The 18,714-nt window shown below is 38.9% G+C and overlaps 1 pseudogene; it reads left to right on the forward strand.

Annotated features, from left to right (window-relative positions):
• LOC119903574 overlaps positions 1-18,448 on the forward strand; it is a 26,404-nt pseudogene extending 7,956 nt beyond the window's left edge.
• The last annotated feature ends 266 nt before the right edge of the window (positions 18,449-18,714 follow it).

Here is an 18,714-nt window from a genome sequence, read left to right on the forward strand (position 1 = left end):
GAAGGGCAAGGTAGGACCTACCTCTGTAGCTGTCTACTTGTCTGTCTGTCTGTCTGTCTCTTTAGTAACTGCTCTGAAAGTCTGAATGGTTGTTGGTTACAGTTAGTCTCATCCTCACTTCTCTTGATGGTGTTATGATAACTTTCAGGTTTGTGATACATGATAGTGTATGTTGTGTTATGTAGTTGCAGTGATTGAGGTTTGAGCGTGAGTGTCTTTGTGCAGGTCTTCATCTTCTCAGTAGACAACAACTTGCTGCGTGTCGTCTCCAAAGTGTCCGGAACAGAGGTAAGAAGCCACTTAGCATTAGCATGCTCCATTCAAAACAATAGAATACTTAGCATTTAGCTGGTGTGTCTTCGTGTGTGCTTGTGTAGCTGGGATCTTACTTCGGCTCCAGTGTCTGCGTGGTGGATCTGAATGCTGATGGTTTGTCAGATCTGTTGGTCGGCGCTCCCATGGCAACAGGTGTCATCAGGAGGAGGGAAAAGTCCATGTGTACATCAACCAGGGCCAGGTCAGCAAAACACACATAAACACGAACACACAATTTATGTATTTTAGCACAAAGCAGTGAATATTAATCTGGGATTTGTCTGTAGACCCAACATGGTCGACAGTACTATTATGTTCAGTACTATTATACCGTAAAACTTTGAATACTAGCTCGGGCTTTTATTTGCTTAAATCACTGAATTGACCTATATTTGGAACAGGCCTTTAATTCCTTTTGCACAAAACCGAAACTACTATAAAACAGTTTATTTATTTCAAACAGAATAATACTTGTATAAAAATGATCAAATAATATCAAATACACATCATTCATTTGATCTAGCTCCAACAGACAGCTTATGCGCTTTTATTTTGAAGTAACATCACGACAACAACAGGGTGCAGGATGAGAGAAGTTAGCAGACAGAGAGCGATGGACTTCACATAACAGGATTCACCCATTATGGATTAATTTTTATGAAAAGCTGTTTTGATTCTTTTGATGGCTGGACCCTTACAGACTAAAGGAATATAAATAATCAAGGAACGGACACATTTGGGCTTAACGAGCAGTCTTAATGAGCGCTTCAAATGTAAGTAGTCATCACTTTTTTTCCTTTCCTCTCTTGTACCAGGCAGGTTACACCAGTAAATCTATAAGAATTAGACTTTGGGGCTTGTTGTTTCCCTTAAATGAACTGAACAACAGAATTGTGGAGAATCTAACCGATCTAATGATGTGTAGCATGTCCATACTGATATTGATCATAACATTCGTCACAGCATAATATTTGTATTAACAATCTAAACTAGATCAGGCGTTAAATTGAGGCAGGCGTTTATTTGTCATAATGTGTTCCCACACCAGGCCAGTAAATGGGGTAGGCGGCTATTTGGCACTCGGCTATTGATTGAAGTTTTACGGTATACTAAATGTGAGAGTATACCTTGTCTACAGTTGATGTACAACAAAATAAACATACTTTACTGTTACTAACAGATTGTACTAACAGGAAATAACAGAAGACTGACGCATGTCAATGAAACTGCGACCAAACACAAACTGACTCTCTCTCAGGGGAAGCTGATGGAAGCGGAGTTTCAGCTGACTGGCAGCAATGCCTACGCCGCCCGGTTTGGAAGTACCATTGCTGACCTGGGAGACCTGGACGATGACGGTTACCCCGGTAATGATCACACCTGCAAAGCCTGACCTATCAGCTTTTATTTTGGTGAAACCACTTCATATACACAGTACTACTAGCACTACTGCTGCGAATACCGCTGCATTACTGTTAATAGTACTGCAATACATCTTCTACTATGTCTGATACTATTAATTACTACTGCTTCTACTACTGAAGCAAGATACTAGTACTCCCTCTGATAGTACTAATAACTAATTCTGCTGCCGCAAATATTATTTACAACTACTGTACAACTGCAAATACTACTGCTGCTAATATTAGTGCAAACACCATAACTAGTAGTACTGCTAATAGTACAGCAACACTCCTTCTAGTACTTCTGATATTACAAACAAATGCTGCTACTATAATTACATATTAATATAATACTACAAGTTCTTCTGATATTACCAATACTTTCTGCTACTGCACATACTACTACTAATAATATTGCTACTGTAAATAGTCCTGAATCTGTCTAATAATTCTTCTGATGCTACCAATAACTACTGCAAATGCTACTATTCCTTTTGATATTGCCAATACCACTGCCACTATCACTGCTGCTAATACCACAACAAATAACATTACTTTAAAAACCTGCAGTACTATTACTACGGCTGCTTCAGTAGTAGAAGTAGTACTATATTCAACTACCAAAAACAAATGTCGGGGGCACAACTGACCCACCACCAACAGTAACTGCCACTTGCTGATAGTTTAACACACCCTCACACACGCACACACACATATGCAGTGAGGGGTGTGTGTGTGGGGTGGAGCGTGTTATTAAGTTCATTAAAGCTGTAATGACAAACAGTTGCTGCTCTGTAACTGAACCTGCCTTCTAATCTAATCTGCCACAGCTAGATAAAAGACTGTGTGGGTGTGTGTGTGTGTTCCAGTAGCTCTCTTTGTAAAAAAAAAAAACACAGTTTGACTGCAGACCCTCACATCTTCAAAGGACTCAGGTTAAATATTAAAGGACCATGCTGGTGTTTTCGCATGTTTATGTACTAAGCATGCTACTACTTTCATCTTGCTGAACATTTTCTGAACAGCGGCACCATAGCTGGGCTTTTTAGAAATGCTGAGGTCATAAGTCCAAACCCCTCTCTAACACACATCCAGGAAATTTGGACCTGACCTCCAAAAGGATCGATTAACAATCTATTAACAATCTACAGAAAGTTTCAAGTCTCTGAAAATGTCAACATAAATCAGTGGATGCCTGGCAGGAAGAAGATCTATGTGTTGGTGAAAGGCCGAGATTGGGCTGATGGATTAGTGAATGGAGACAGCACGAGTCCTCACTCATATAGTAACCACCTGCAAAACGTTTTTTTTGTGCATATAAACACATGGGATGTGTTAATTAGTTAGCTTTAGCGGTGCCGGTAGGAGGATTTTGCTACTGTTAAATGAGCCAGGCTAGCTTTTCCCCCGTTTATAGTCTTTTTGCTAAGCTAAGCTAAGCTGGCTGTAGTGTTTAATATTTAAAAAACAGATAGTAATAAATGTGTGTGTGGGTGTGTGTGGATGTAGATGTGGCAGTTGGTGCCCCACAGGAAGACGACCTAAAAGGAGCCGTCTACATTTACAACGGCAGGAAGGAGAGCATCTCACCAACTCCATCTCAGGTACAAACACCAACACTGATACAGAAAATAATAATAAGAACAATAATACAGCTTATTACAAGTTGGGTCTTATTTTCATAGTATTATTCCTATCAGTTCACAAGATCTAAAATGATTAGATATCTCTAACAATGATCAGTCTCCTATGATCTCCTATAGGAGTCTATAGTTTTTAATACATTAATAAATAGAATAGATAAATATCAGTATTACTTACAATGTTGAGCAAAGTAGCATAGATCTAAAAGTTTAGGGACCGCAATGTAGTCAAAGCAAACACAGGACAAAACAAGACAAAATTAACTATTCCTTTAAGACTGATCAATTCCGAACCATCGTAACAGTTCTTGGCTGCGTCCACTACTGTTTCACCTGCCATTTCTATCAAACCAAGTGCCACGTTAGACATCGTGAAACTGTTTTATTACTACACTTAGGCTGTTATATGGCAGGCAGTGTGAGGACAATATGGTGCTTTTTCAGGCAACTTAAAAGATCATCCTCATACTTAATTATTATTAAGAGGAAGATGCTGCTTCATCTTGAGTCTGAAGATGAAACAGCACAGATAGTGGTGAGGAGACACATTCAGATCCAACATGGTGTGTGTGTGTGTGTGTGTGTGTGTGTGTGTGTGTTTTCAGAGGATTACAGGATCCACCCTGGGTCGTGACCTCAGGATGTTCGGCCAGTCGCTGAGCTCTGGCATTGACATAGATGATAACGGCTACCAGGGTAAATGTCACAACAACCGTGTTCATATTGTACATTTGTGTTCTCATTAGATCTTCTTTCATCAAGGTTAAAGTCTGTTTCTCTCTGCAGATGTGGCGGTTGGTGCATTCCTCTCAGACTCGGCCGTGGTGCTCAGGTAAAACCACACTGAAGCTTTCTTCAACAGGACCTAGAAAGTGTTCCAGCTGTTCTGTCTCATTTCATAGACGTGTACAGGAACAAAGACTCCTTATTTTAGCTAAATTTGAAAAGAGATGATACAGCAAGTGAAACAGGGCATCCCACAATAAGATACGCAAAGGTTTCCCAACATCTGCCTCAAAATAGTGTGGATGGAAGTCTTTGCCTTGAGGATACATATTAATTAATAGTAAAATCAGTCTCCAACAGGGAATCATGTAACTGGACTGTATTTCAGTCCAGTTGGCATGCTGTAATAATTTCTCTGAATTTGTCGTGTGTGCTGTAGGACTCGTCCAGTGATTCAGGTGAAGGCGTTTCTGACTCTGCCTGAGCATATTGACCAGCGGGTGGCGCTGTGCCGAGAACACAAGACTGTCTGCTTCAATGTTACTGTCTGCTTCAGTGTCAGGTCCAGACATTTCAAAGGAATGATAGGTAATGTAAACCAAACTGTTGAGTATTTAAGTTTATAGGTTCAATCTGACCTTTTATACAACTTTACACCCAACCTGTTGATGTTTAAGATCACTGGACTAACAAGTCCCACCCCCCTTAGCCTTAAATTCTTATACAGCAGATATGCAGTTTACAATGATAACAATGGCAGATTTAAAGAAGAAGGGTCTGTCATTTGGCTGCTTACAAACTTCATATTTTCAAACAGTATGTTACTTTAAATGTTACAAGTGTCTACAACTTACCTACTGATATTTAAGATTGTTCCTCTCTTCTTCAGATCTTCAATATAATTTGACCTCTGACCTCCTCCATAAACCATCCTTCCCTCATCGTTTCTTTTTCCATGGTAACGGGTCATCCAATAGCACGAGGGGGCGTGTGAGGGCACGACACGGCCAGCTCACTTGTTCAACACACGTGGCTTACCAAAGGGTAACACACTCACACACATGCTAAAAAACATACAGTGAATAAGTTTAATATGGGAGTAATAACATTTTATTGTATTTGCTCGTCTCTTCGATGTACCTGTTTCTTTCTCCTACAGAAAGATGTGAGGGACATTTTTACTCCAGTCCAGTTTGAGGTTTCCTACAGTCACAAAGAAACAAATCCCCACAGAGCCTCTTCCAAAACTTTCCCACCATTAAAACCCATTCTGCAACAGAGCGCAGGACACCAGAACACAATCACCAACCAGGTAAACACCAGTGCTAATGCCAACTGGGTACCAGTGCTAAAAAAACTAGGTACCATCGAGTGCTATTACCAGCTAGCTAGAGGCTAGTGCAAACCAACCAGGTACAAACTAAGGCTAACACCAATTGGTTACCAGTGCTAAAACAACTGGGTACCAGTGAGTGCTATTACTAACTAGGTACAGGCTAATGCTAACATTAACCAGGTTCAGGCTAATGCTAACACCAACCAGGTACTAGGGCAAAAAACAACTAGATCAACTAGTGCTAACACCAACTAACTACAGACTGTGGCTAAAACCAACTAGTTGCCTAAAGAATCTGCTAATCTGATGCCAGATCCTCCACACACACTGATAATGACTTTCTGTGTTTACAGCTGCCACATATTATCTGCAGCACATTACCCACCATCAGTCAGTTCATCTCCACCCCATGTCCCACTGACTCATAAAAACAGAGCAGGAAGAGTTAACATGTAGGAATTTAAAGCTGGAGTTACTTATCAGGACATTATTCATCAGCTGTGAGGCGGAGGTCAGGGGTCAGAGGTCACAGTTCTTGAAGTGGAAAATTATGACTGCTCAGTTCAACATTATCACTGATTACTGTCTCTCTCACTCTGTCAGACTTGGTTTGCTCGTTCCTGTTCTCTGGTAAACTGTTCGACCAACATGCAGCTCTCTGCTCAACTAGTGCTGCCACAGTAAGAACACACACACACACACACACACACACACACACACACACACACACACACACACACACAACATACACTATTGACTTTTTGACAAGAGTGAGAAGAGAGGATTGTGTGTGTGGAGCATGGAGCTGGAGTCAGGACATGGTTAGCCTAGCTTAGCATAAACACTGGAAACAGGGGAAACAGCTGGCCTGGCTTGGGCCAAAGTAAAAAAATACACAGACTAAAACCGCAGATTGTTGTTTTTACATTTCTGTTTATGTATGTTTAAACAAATGTGATGTAATGTAGCATCAGAGGTGCTGCATTTTTAAACTATGGACTGTGCCAGGTTAGCACTTTCCACTCATTGTGCTAAACAAAGCTAACTGTCTGCTGGCAGCAGCTTCATATTCAACGTACAGACACGAGAGTGGTATCACTCTCAGCATTCACTCAATAATTTTAGTATAGTAATAAAAATCTTAGCAGTGCTGTTAGTGACCATAGCCTGTAATTTTTTGTTGGTACGATGTCAAACTTATTGACAGTACAGCAAAGTAAGCAAAAGTGTATCATTTTCTTTTCAGGGAAATGTTTCTATAGCAGTAAGTGTTAAAATCATTTCTGTCACCAAGGCCTTTGTTGTCATTAGTCAGCAGTTGTATTTTGATGTTGGTTCTGACTGAAACAACAATGTTGTTGTTGTTTATCTCGTTGTTTGTCATCAGTCAGCAGCAGTACTTTGCTCTTGGCTCTGGACAGACCATCATGTTGAAAACCTTGCTGCTGAACTCTGGAGACGACGCCTTCCTGCCGCGACTGACGCTGCGTTTCCCCAAAAACATCCACTACATTAAAGTTCTGCAGAATGTGAGTTTATGTTATGCTGATTGGGCATCTTGAGGAAATCTTTGGTAATTTTAACGTTATAACCATTAAGATTTCAATCTTGGTTGATTTGGCGAGTGGTGTGTGGTTTAATGCTACAGAAAACACATATAGAGCAGAATCTTACAACAAAAGAGAAACTGGTGTATCAGTTTACTGTGCAACCACACAAGCTCATGGTGTGTGACATGCTTTTGCTGAAAAACCCTACCATAAACAGTGTCAGTGGGATTTCATGAAAATTATAAGCATTTAACAACACAAATAACCCTTAAACAAAGTAACCACAACAAACCTTCTTGTGCGTGTCTGTGTGTGCAGGAGGACAACGTGGTCACTTGTGAAATTACACAGGAAGCCAGCAGTACAATGACAAGCGTTAACTGTAGCATCACCAGCCACCTCCTCTCAGCCCACGCTCAGGTAAGGCTAAGTCAATCACAGTGTTATTAAAACTGTTTTATAACAAACTAAGAGTCTACAGTTACGCTATCCGCTCTGTGAGGCTGCACCTAAGTGCAGCGGTGCTTTATGCTAAATGCTAACATCAGCATGCTAACATGCAGATGTGTAGCAGGTAGTGTTTATCATGGTAGCCATCGTTAGTGTTTTAGCATGCTAAAATTAGCTAATTAGAACAAAACACAAAAAAATAGCTTATGCAGATGGGAATAGTATTAATTCTGCAGGTATTAAGTCATAAACCAAATAATTAGACAAATTAATTTTTGACCTGGTCAGAGGATCACCAAAAAGATTATAATTCATGAATGAGGACATGAACGTCCAAACCAAATTTAATGGCTATCCATTCAGTAGTTGCTGAGACACTCATTGTGGCGGTAGATGAAAAGTCAGAGGATCACGAAAATCATTAGGATTAATGGTGTGGGAACCATGAATTAATGGCCAAGCAGACTGGTATTGTCATCCGTAGAGTCCTACTCAATACGCCCTGTAGTCCAGAGGTTAAAGGTCAGATCCAGCGTGACTGTGCTTTTTGCTCCAGCTTTTGTGTAATCAGCAGATGTTTGCTGTATTTCCTTTGTCTTAGTTGTTTTCCAAAATAAATATTGTGAAACATAATGTTGAAATGTCTTAGTTCCTCTGTGGAAAAAGACAGAGCAGCAGTTTTAAGGTGGAACTTCCTTAAACATGTGAAAGTTTAGGCTATAGTTTAAATATGAACACAGTTCAACTCAAAAGATCAAGATGAATAAAAATAAATGAATAAAAGGGGGAATGTGAAAATGAGAGTGGGGAATCAGATTGATCTTCCTGCAGCTGTCAGACATTAAAACAGATGTATAAGAAAACTAAAAACCGTCCTTCTTGTTGTAGTTGAATATCAGCTTCCTATTGGATGTTAACCAGAACAGCACACCTGGTGACATCATCATTCACGTCAACACCAGCAGGTAAGGACACCCTACTCCTCTCATCTCCAGAGGTGAAGAAAGTCCTCAAAACCTTTATATAAGTTACAATTTGAAGTAATGACAAATAATAGAAGCATTCACAGTAACATAAACTTAAGTATAAAAAGCTAAGGAACTAACTTTGAAGAATATTTTCATCCACAGTGCACAAAAACCTGTTTGTATGGTAAATTATTTGAGGCACAATATAAACTTGACTCATTATTGAACTAAATGTCCATCTGTAAGTTAAAGATAAGATGTTTGCAGGTTACATATATAAATTTGTTTTCTCTTGAGTGATAACTATGAGAGGGAGGAGTATCTTCATGACAACTCCATCAGTCTCCTTCTTCCTCTCAAATATGGAGTCAACGTCAACATCCACGGGTGAGTGAGCGTACATTTCTACATTACATTAGTAATACAAGTAAATGGGCGTAAAAAGGACGCAGAAGACAACACCCTAAAACCCACAGAAGTGAAACTGACCCTGTTTTTTTTTTTTTTTACTTCTTGTGCTATTAATAACTAGCTTATTGTTAATGAAGCAGACTCTTATGTTCAAGTTCAAATGTATTTATATAGCTCATTTGAAAACAACAGTAGACCAAAAGTGCTTTCAAAGCTCAGGATACATAAACAGCTATTTAAAACAAAGACAGTAGAAAAGGTCAAGGTGTCAAAACGCAACTGGAGTTGAAAGGCAATGAAAAATGTGGGTCTTAAGCAAGGATTTTCATCAGTCTGAGCAGTTCTTGTATGAATAAGTAAAATATTCTAGAAATTTGGAGCAGCCACTAAAAAAAGGCTTGCTCACCTTTATTTTTTTAACCTGGATTTGGGCACATCGAGGAGCATCTGATCGGACGACCTCAGTGCTTTGACAGGATCATGAACATGTAAAAGTTATGATCACTCTGTAAAGAATTAAAGTTTTATTTTAGGTGTAATACTTGTGTTATTGATATGAGGGGGACACATTCCAGTTGTTTTGGCTCCGGCTTTATTCAACTTCTTCCTGTTTACATGTAGTCGTAGTAGACAGTAGGAAATACCTAATGGACTGTACATTACCACAATATTAGCAGTTGCCAGCTCCACTTGTCCAGTCCAACAGATGGCGACATCATGACAAAAAAGAAGTATAGCAAGTAGGCTAAACTGAATTTTGTCACTGCTGCATTACAACCAAGTTAAGACTAAAATTCTAATTTGACAAACAGGAATGAATGTATTTCATTAACCGTAAAACCTCAATTAATAGCCGAGTCCCAAATAGCTGCCTATCTTCTTTACTGGCCAGGTGTTGGAAGACATTTTGACAAATAAACGCAGGTCCCCATTAAACGCCTGGTCTGGTTTTTATAGAAGTTCTTTGGATGTATAAAACCTCTTAAACCCTGCGGGGTCGCCCGCTTTAGCTGCTTCTGAGCTGCTTAGATCGTTAATACAAATATTAACATATGTTGTTTAAACATATGATCAACATGTCAGTATGGACATGTTACGCATTATTTATATTCCTTTAGTCTGTAAGGGTCCACCCATCAAAAGAATCCAAACAGCTTTTCATAAAAATTTATCCATAATGAGTGAATCCTGTTATGTGAAGTCCATCGCTCTCTGTCTGCTAACTTCTCTCATCCTGCACCCTGTTGTTTTCGTGATGTTACTTCAAAATAAAAGCGCATGTTGGCGCTAGATAAAATGAGTGTATTTGATATTATTGGATATGTTTTATACAAGTATTATTCTGTTTGAAATAAATAAACTGTTTCATAGTAGTTTCAGTTTTGTGCAAAAGGAATTAAAGGCCTGTCCCATATGGACGCCTGTTCCAAATATAGGCAGGATCAAATCAGTGATATTAGCAAATAAGAGCCCAGGCTATTAATCAAAGTTTTACGGTATGTTGAATTTGAAGTTTTTTTTGTTTGTTTTCTAGAAGATCTTTCTGCTCAGTGAAGACAGTTGGATTAAATATCTATTTTGAATTATTGGATGGAGTGTGTTTCTGATTCAGCTCAGTAAATGTAACTGTAGTTGGATTTGAAGCTTAGTGCGCCAAGCTACACAACAACATTTTTAGTGTGTAAGCAAAAGTCCTCATTGCCTGAAGCCCCACTCAGGTAAATCATAACTAGCTGCCACTGATGTCTGTCTGTCTTTCAGTTTTGTGACTCCCACCTCATTTGTGTTTGGAGACGAAGACTTGACTCCAACTGAGTGCTACGCTGAAAGATTCAACTACACTTACAAGGTAAGTCTGGTTCAGAAGTTCCTTCAGGTGTGTTCACATACAAAGTCTTGAAACAATGTGAGTGAACGTTATGAGCTGGCCCTGTACATAGAACTGAGACCCCAAAATAGCGAATCCAGGAGACAAAAAAGTCTCTTCTGACCTGGTGTATCTGTTATTTTGTTTGTATGCAGGTGTTGAACTCTGGTCCCAGCAGGTCTGTGGATACTGTAGTTGACATTGCTCTACCGAAGATCCTCGCACCTTACCGACACAGACTGCTGCAGGTGGTCGACTGGCAGGTACATCCAAGACTAGCATCAGTAGTAGTGACAGAAGTAGAAGTAGCACAGTCAGTTTAAAAACTTTTTGTAGTATCTCACAGGTTTCTGAAGATACATTTGCTCGTCCATCTTTGTCAGTTAGTAGCCAGAGAAACCTAATTTAGTTAAAGAGGGCTGGTGCCTGAGGTGCTGCTGAGACGGGACAAGCTACCAGCAAAAACAATGGCAGAGGTGTAACAGGCTGAAACACCTGTCATTATGAGAAGGGTCCAGCTGTAGCCTGCAGACAACTTTCAAATATGGTTCGTCACAGAAGCCACCGTGCACAAAATGTTTACCTCGGCCACGCGGCCCATGCAGAGCCGTTAAATAAGATAAGATGTACATTATGCGTTAATATTTACTATACTATAATTATATAGTACATTACATTCATTATACTATAATTATATAGTATAGTATACTAATAATATAATTCCTTGTTATTGTTTGGAGAGCTACATGAACCATGTGACCGCGTGGTGGGATCAAAGAGTGTCAAAACCATAGATCAAAACGTCAAAACTCTCATTTACTGGCCCTCCTGCTGCCTTTGAACCACAACAACATACAGTCTAACTTTCAAAAAGTTGGCTTAGGAAAACAAGGTAAAAAAACCATTGGATGTTTTCTTCTCTATATTTAATCTTGAATTAATCTCACACAAAGATCTTTAGCCAAAACCAGAGCCGTTAAATAACATCATAATAATTAATTATAATAATAATTTTATATATTTTTTATATATAACAACATTTACACATTTTAACTGTTTAATCGCTTTACTATTCTTAGACCATATCATTTTTTAGTTCAAAATATAGTCTTTTACAATAAATATCAATCTTGTCTTATTAAAATTAAAAATTTTTGTCGCAAATTCAACGTAAACGTTAACGTAAATCTAACCGCAGCTAAAGGATATACTGTACATGGGCCAAGATTAACGTCATCACGTTTTGTGCGCGGTGTCTTCTGGGACAAACCATATTTGGAAGTTAAACTTCCTTCACTTTCAGTCACGTCTGCGGGCTGGAGCTGGGTAGACTTGGCCATTGTGGCATTTTAACAGGACCCTGAATACCCCTTATTTCACTTTAATGTAATCAATTCTGAAAATAGTCACTCAGGCTCGCATTAGAAGAAGTGAAATTATTTACTGAGACTGGAAGTTGTTGTAGAACAAAATGAAGTGACTTTTTATTTCTAGAGAGAAACAGAGGATTTTCCCGTTCACTTGAAAACGAAAACAGAAATGTCAGAATTTCTTTAGAGCAGCATCCAGTGGCCATTAGAGGAACTGCAACATGTTTAAATATATTTCTTTGATAAATATAAACATGCTTTTCTTTAAAACCTTTTTTTTTTTTCATTTAACAAAAGAAACCACAGTTTTTAAATGTTAAATAATTCTTTATTAACTCTTAGGGAAAATTAATTTTCAACAAGAACTTTCTCAATTTAATAAAGTACTTTAATACTGGCAAAAGAATGTATCTAAACCTGGAACTATCTGATCAAAATGTAATCTGTCCAGATTTAAGGTTTTTGGCAGTTTTATTTAAGATACTTATGCTTTGTCATCAACACATGGCCATGGTGGTTGCTGATTGGGTAATGGTAGCAGTGGTGGTTGAAGTCGCAGTAGAGGTAGTGTGTTATTAAGTCCCTTCTTAAAACATACTTGAGAGCCTTTCCTGATCATATTTGACTTTATTTTATCCCTTTTATTTTTTGTATTTTACTAATTTTATATTTATCTGTATTTTAGTCTTTTCAATGTTTTCATGCTTTTATCTTGTATTGTTTTTTGTATTATTGTCTCTTGGGTATTATTGTCTTTACACTTGTTAAATCACTTTGTAACTTGTTTTTGAAAAGTGCTCTACAAATAAGGATTATTATTATTATTAATATATGCTTTCCCTCTCTGCAGACGTCTCACGGTATGTGTTCGATCAGTGACACAACTGTTTCAGTCATCGAGGACTGTGATGTCCCTGAAGCTTCCTTCATCAAACAGCTTATCTTCTTCTTCTCCTCCACCACTACCCGCAGAATGGTACACGCACACAGTAAAAACAGCCCTACACATTCATTTTCTCAGCATCTTCTTATGCAAAGCTCACACATAACACACAACGGGCAGTTGAATCACTCAATCAAATGCTAAGAAACTGCTTCATTGATTAAAAAGCCAACGGTACAACACAAGAAACATTCAATCAGAGAGCAGCAACACACTGCTACACAGCGTAACTCTGGAAAAACTATATACAGTTCCCTGATTGGCCTAGAGCGTGATTGGTAACTTAACAATACATGATGGTGCAGAAAGGAACCTACAGAAACAGGCTATTTTATTTGTCCACAATCAGGCGCTTAATGTTGACCTTTTGAACTCTTGTGGTTCGTGGGCAGAGTAGAATTTAGCCGTTCACATAAAGTAGCGGGAAAATGTGATTTATCAGTGAGGTTATTGTTGAAAAGAAAGTTCACTACAAACATTTAAAGTTGAAGAACTATTCTAGTCTGCAGTGAAAAGTATTTTCTTTAATAGCCTTGCATGGTGACTACAGTCTATCTGTCTGTCCGTTGGTCCACCACTTTGGTCCAGACTGAAATATCGTAACTACTGGATGGATTACCTTGAAATGTCATCCAGACATGCATGGTCCCCAGAGGATAAACACTAATGACTTTGGTGATCCTCCAGCATTTCCTTAAAAGTTTTCAGTTGAAATGTCTCTCAACAGTCTGCAGCCATGACAAAGTTAGACTCTTGAGAGATGTGAGGTTGTACTTGTACTTGTACTACACAGCGGTGCTTTGAGCCACATGCTAACTTCAGCATGCAAACATTATGACAATGAGAATGCTAACATGCTGATGTTAAAAAAAAACTGTTTGCCCTGTTCACCATTTTAGTTTAGCACATTAGCATGCTAACATTTGCTAACTAACAGTAAACACAAAGTACAACTGAGGGTGATGGGAATGTCTTTTTTTTTTTTTTTTTTACTGAAAACCATCTGCCAAATTCATGGTGGCACCAGAGGAATCATCAGAGGAACACAAAAGTCAGCAGAATGCATAATCTGGGGACCATGAATGTCTTGAAAATCTTGTGCCAATCCTTCCAATACATGTTGAGAAATTTCAGGCTGGACCAAAGTGGTGGAACAACCAATACTGCCATCGCCACAGCTGCACTGCTAGTGTGGCTAGTGAGTTGTAGTTGAACATTCATCACTCCGCCACCCAGAACTACGCACTGACCTAAAGTGTGTGAACTTCAGTCGCTTTCTACGTGTGTGTGCAGTTTTGCGGCCGTGGTGATGAGGTGTGTGAGCGGTTGGTGTGTCGTCTCGGTACGCTGGAGGTGGGAAGAGATGCCATTATCAAACTGGAGATCAGACTGAACCCTGCTGTACTACTGCAAGCGCCGGTAACACACACACACACACACACAGATTACTGTTTTTACTCAGACTCATATAGACACAGACAGAGCATTGACGCTGCTACAGCTGCTAACGTGCTGCTTTTACTACGCAGCGTGTAGAAATATTTTAGAGAAAACCTTGAGTTGAAACGAAGTTAAGATGACCAACACTTCCTATATAACTCAACACTTCCTGCTGCCGCGCGATAGTAAAAGCCTCAATCAGTCCTTTAAACTTTTTTAAGAAGTTGAACGACGTGGGAGGACATTCACAAGTTACCCAGCTCAGTATAAAGTATTTAGCTCCACCTTTTATCAGCTGCAACATTAAAGTGATGTGCACATTAATGCATCGTCATAATCCAATAACACGTTATTATAAAGTGGGACATGCCCCATAATGAGTATGGTTACTTTTGGTACTTTAACTATATTTTGTATTTAATGTAACTGAGTTCTACACTGTGGTATTGCTAAGTAAAAGAGTACTTGTTCCACCACTTCTTTTCAAATACAGATACCATATATCATATTTATTATTTTATTATTATTGAAGTATATTTATCAATTTATTCGCATGTCTTTTTTCTGCTCGAATGAAACAGCCAGGCTGCTTTACATTTAGAGAAACATCTGATGTCTGTCTGTGTGTCTCTGACTCAGGGTCGGCATGGTATCATGAGGTTGGAGAGCACAGCATTGATGTCAAATCCCAGAGAAAGTCCTCACACTGTCCTCATCCTCGATCAACCAGTAACACAGGTAAAAACACCTTGACACCACTCACAGCCAAGAACCAACAACACTGTAGAGTGAGTCAAAGTAGACCATCATCATCATCATCATCATCATCATCATCATCATCAGCTCTCTCCTCATCGAAGGTTCAACCTTGAAATTAGTTTCTCACATTAAGTGTTCAATCAAAGCCTTATGGGAGTCGTAGTTGAATGTTAACAAAGTAATCTTACTGTACTGTTATATATTGTATATTTTTGGTCTTACTAACAATCATATATTGTTTGTGGTACATTTCCAGGTGGTGGTGGAAGCTCTTTTTACCCAGAAACCCTCAACAGCAGTGAAGGTCTTCATCATCGTTGTCAGTTTAGTTTTGGGTTTGATGATCCTGTCTGCTCTCATCTGGTGTCTGTGGAAGGTAAATATTCTATATTGTTTTTTGATTTTTACATAAACACCCATCATAAACAAATATCTTTGATATTATGACATTTAATAATTGAAGAATAAATTTGCTCTCTGATGGACACCTTGTGCTGCAAATGTTTCAGTATATCACAATATAATGTGCAGATAAACTACAGTAAAGTGCAATATAATGCTAAATAATAGTACTGATAAAGTGCAGTCAATCACAATATAATGGTTGTAGTAGCAACACAGACATTATTTTTAAATATCTGTCCCTGTCTTTTTGTTTGTCCACCTGTGTGTCTCTCAGGCTGGTTTCTTTAAGAGGGAATTTGAGAAGAAGAAAGAGGAGTTCAACAGGGACAGCTGGGACTATGTTCCTAAACTCGACAAAAGGGAGAGCACTTCCTAACCCCTGACCTCTGACCTTAGGGTGGAGTTCACACTGTGACTGTGCAACAGTTTTAATGAGACATATGTGCTGATGGATGGAGCGCCGTGTATGAAAATATGGCAACTGTTTCTCTAAAACAGTAGAAAATACTTCTGCTGAATGGGATCGGCCAATGAAGTCTGTCTAGACTGTGTCAGATGGCCACACTCACGCAGACCTGTGTTGAGTGTGATGGACGATAAATGATAAAATGTGAACACCTCCTGAACACACACAAATCTGACATTTTAAACTATTTTGCCTGATGTGCCTTCACAAGACTTGCAGCGATGCATGGAGGATCAATAAAAAGAGAACCGGAAACAATCAAATCTTCATCCAAATCCTATTAGAAGGCCTCGGGGCTTCCTGGGATCATCTATGACACTGTTATTGATGAGTCTTTTAATAGGACACAAACTGAAGGTTTGATCTCAGAGGATTGAAACCTGGGCCACGTTCAGCCCTGACAAAACATAGCTAAATGTTTATTCAAATGGAAACGGTGGTGAGTTGACCACCCTGTTGTGTTATGCAAGCACACTGCACTGCCTTTTTAATACGGTGGAGTTTATATACACGCCACTGCTGAGTAACACTTGACACACCTACCAAAGCCTGTTTCGCACCATTTTGAGGCAACCAGTCATTCAACCCCCAAAACCTTAGCAAAACAGTGCATACTGTCTTCAGATTGAAGGTGCCCCTGGCCTGATTGGCTCATGACTCTCTGGAAAATCGTTTTGTCTGTGTACATTATCTTTCTAAGTTTTTGTTGAGCAACACTTAATGCACTGGGGCTGTGTTGTACCATAGGACGTCCGTAGAACACAGTGGATGCTGTGCAGACAGAAAAGGTAGTCGATCGATGGCTGTCGGGATGTGCTGGTATAGGACTTACATAGAAAACAATCAGCACGGGTCTTTTAATGGAAGCCGAACGCCACCACTGTGTTTGCCTGTTTTTACCCTGGGATTTGTTGTTTTGAGTTCTTTTCCCTCTGAAGGCCCAGTCACACCAGCGTTTAAAACAGTGAAATTTCATGTCAGAATCACTAGATTTCCGTGGAGTCACAAAGGTCACCCACCGTTCAACTACCAAGGCGCTAAACATTTATGAACTTAGACACACGGATTTGACCAATAGGAAGCTGCCTTGACATTGCTGACCGTCAATAAGTTGATTCAGATTCTACACACCTAATATTTTTAATTAAACATGAATAACATTAGAGCCACTCTTTCCACAGGTGTTTTTGCTAATTACATTACAAGTTTTTATATTATAGTAAAGCTGTTTTCCCAATAGCCCAATTAATTAACAGATTCACACTGAAGGGGCGATGCCATCCCTTAAAAAACCTCTACATAGGCTATACCTGTGATTTCCTCCAGGTACCTCCTCTCTCCATGCCCCTTGTTTCATTCGAGATGCATTTCAGGGATTAGAACGCGTTATTTTGTTTCCCACCAGATTTTCGACAACTCTGCTTCTGATTGACTAATACTCATTGCCTCCGTTGGTTATGGTTAGGGTTATGGTTAGCCAACCAGAGGCAGAGGAATTATCAGAGTGAAAACACCCACTACATCACCAAGCTTCTGGGACTGCTGTGTTATTTTCTGGTGTGACCGAGCCTTTACCCCGTCAGATATGATTTCACACTTGTTTACTGTTTTTTTCATCTGTAGTCCGCTGTGTTTACCTCTGTTGTTAGGAAACAGTTTATGGAGATGTACTGGAAAATCATTTTGATGTGTGCAGGAAACATTGAGAACAGTGTATGGGTGGGAGCCAATCGAGCACTTCTCCTTTACTATCCTCCCTAAAAACAGATATTTGACAATAAGTAAGAATGATCAGTTGAATGTGATCAGTGAGATATTTTTGAACTTGCAATAATGACGTGCCCACATAAATATATATACAATAATAATAATTAATTTATAAAGCGCTTTTCAAGAAACTCAAAGATGCTGTACATTACTAATTAAATAAGTACATTTGAACCACATGTGCATACCACAGTTTCACAAGAACTGATCTCAGTTCACCTGGTTCAGGTGAACTCAGGTGTACTGTCTTTGTTGACACAATGGTTTGAATAAAGCACCAAATTCTTAGGTCAACCTGATAGCAGTAAAGATGCAACTTGTTGGGTAACAGACAGGTGGCAGAGCCAGGAACAAATTGAGCCACAGGGTTGAAAAACAAATGTTTAAAGTATTTAAAATATTCAGCGTTGTTTTACTGTCTGTATTTTGTGAAAACAGACATTTAAAACTGCTGCTACCTTCACTTCTGTTTATGTATTTAGTATAAAAGTACATCACACAGAGAGATGTTTTTAATATTTTAATAAATTAGTTTTATTATGTTTATGTAAAGTTGTTCAGCACTGGAGAGTCTCACTGCTTTTATCAACACTTTTCTATTAAAATATAGGATTTTCTATTTAAAACAACAACTTGTACTTCTACTTTTTTTCTCATCATGATCACAGCTGTTACTCTAAAAATCTGCATTTTCTCAGTACAAAAGCTTAAAAGTTTCTGAATAAAAATAGCCATATTAGGTAAAAACAGTTATTTCAAAATATAAAACTTTTACAGTCTTTGGACACATTAAGTCCGATTCTGCTTGTGTTGCAGCAACATTTTTACATCACGTGTTTATAGTTTCAACAAACTAAACACAGATGAATCTTTGCCACAGAAACTGGACAAGATA

This window comes from Micropterus salmoides, unplaced genomic scaffold (genome assembly GCF_014851395.1).
Source record: "Micropterus salmoides isolate LMB-PRFRI ecotype aquatic unplaced genomic scaffold, ASM1485139v1 Ms_hic_scaffold_15, whole genome shotgun sequence".
Lineage (NCBI taxonomy): Eukaryota > Metazoa > Chordata > Actinopteri > Centrarchiformes > Centrarchidae > Micropterus > Micropterus salmoides.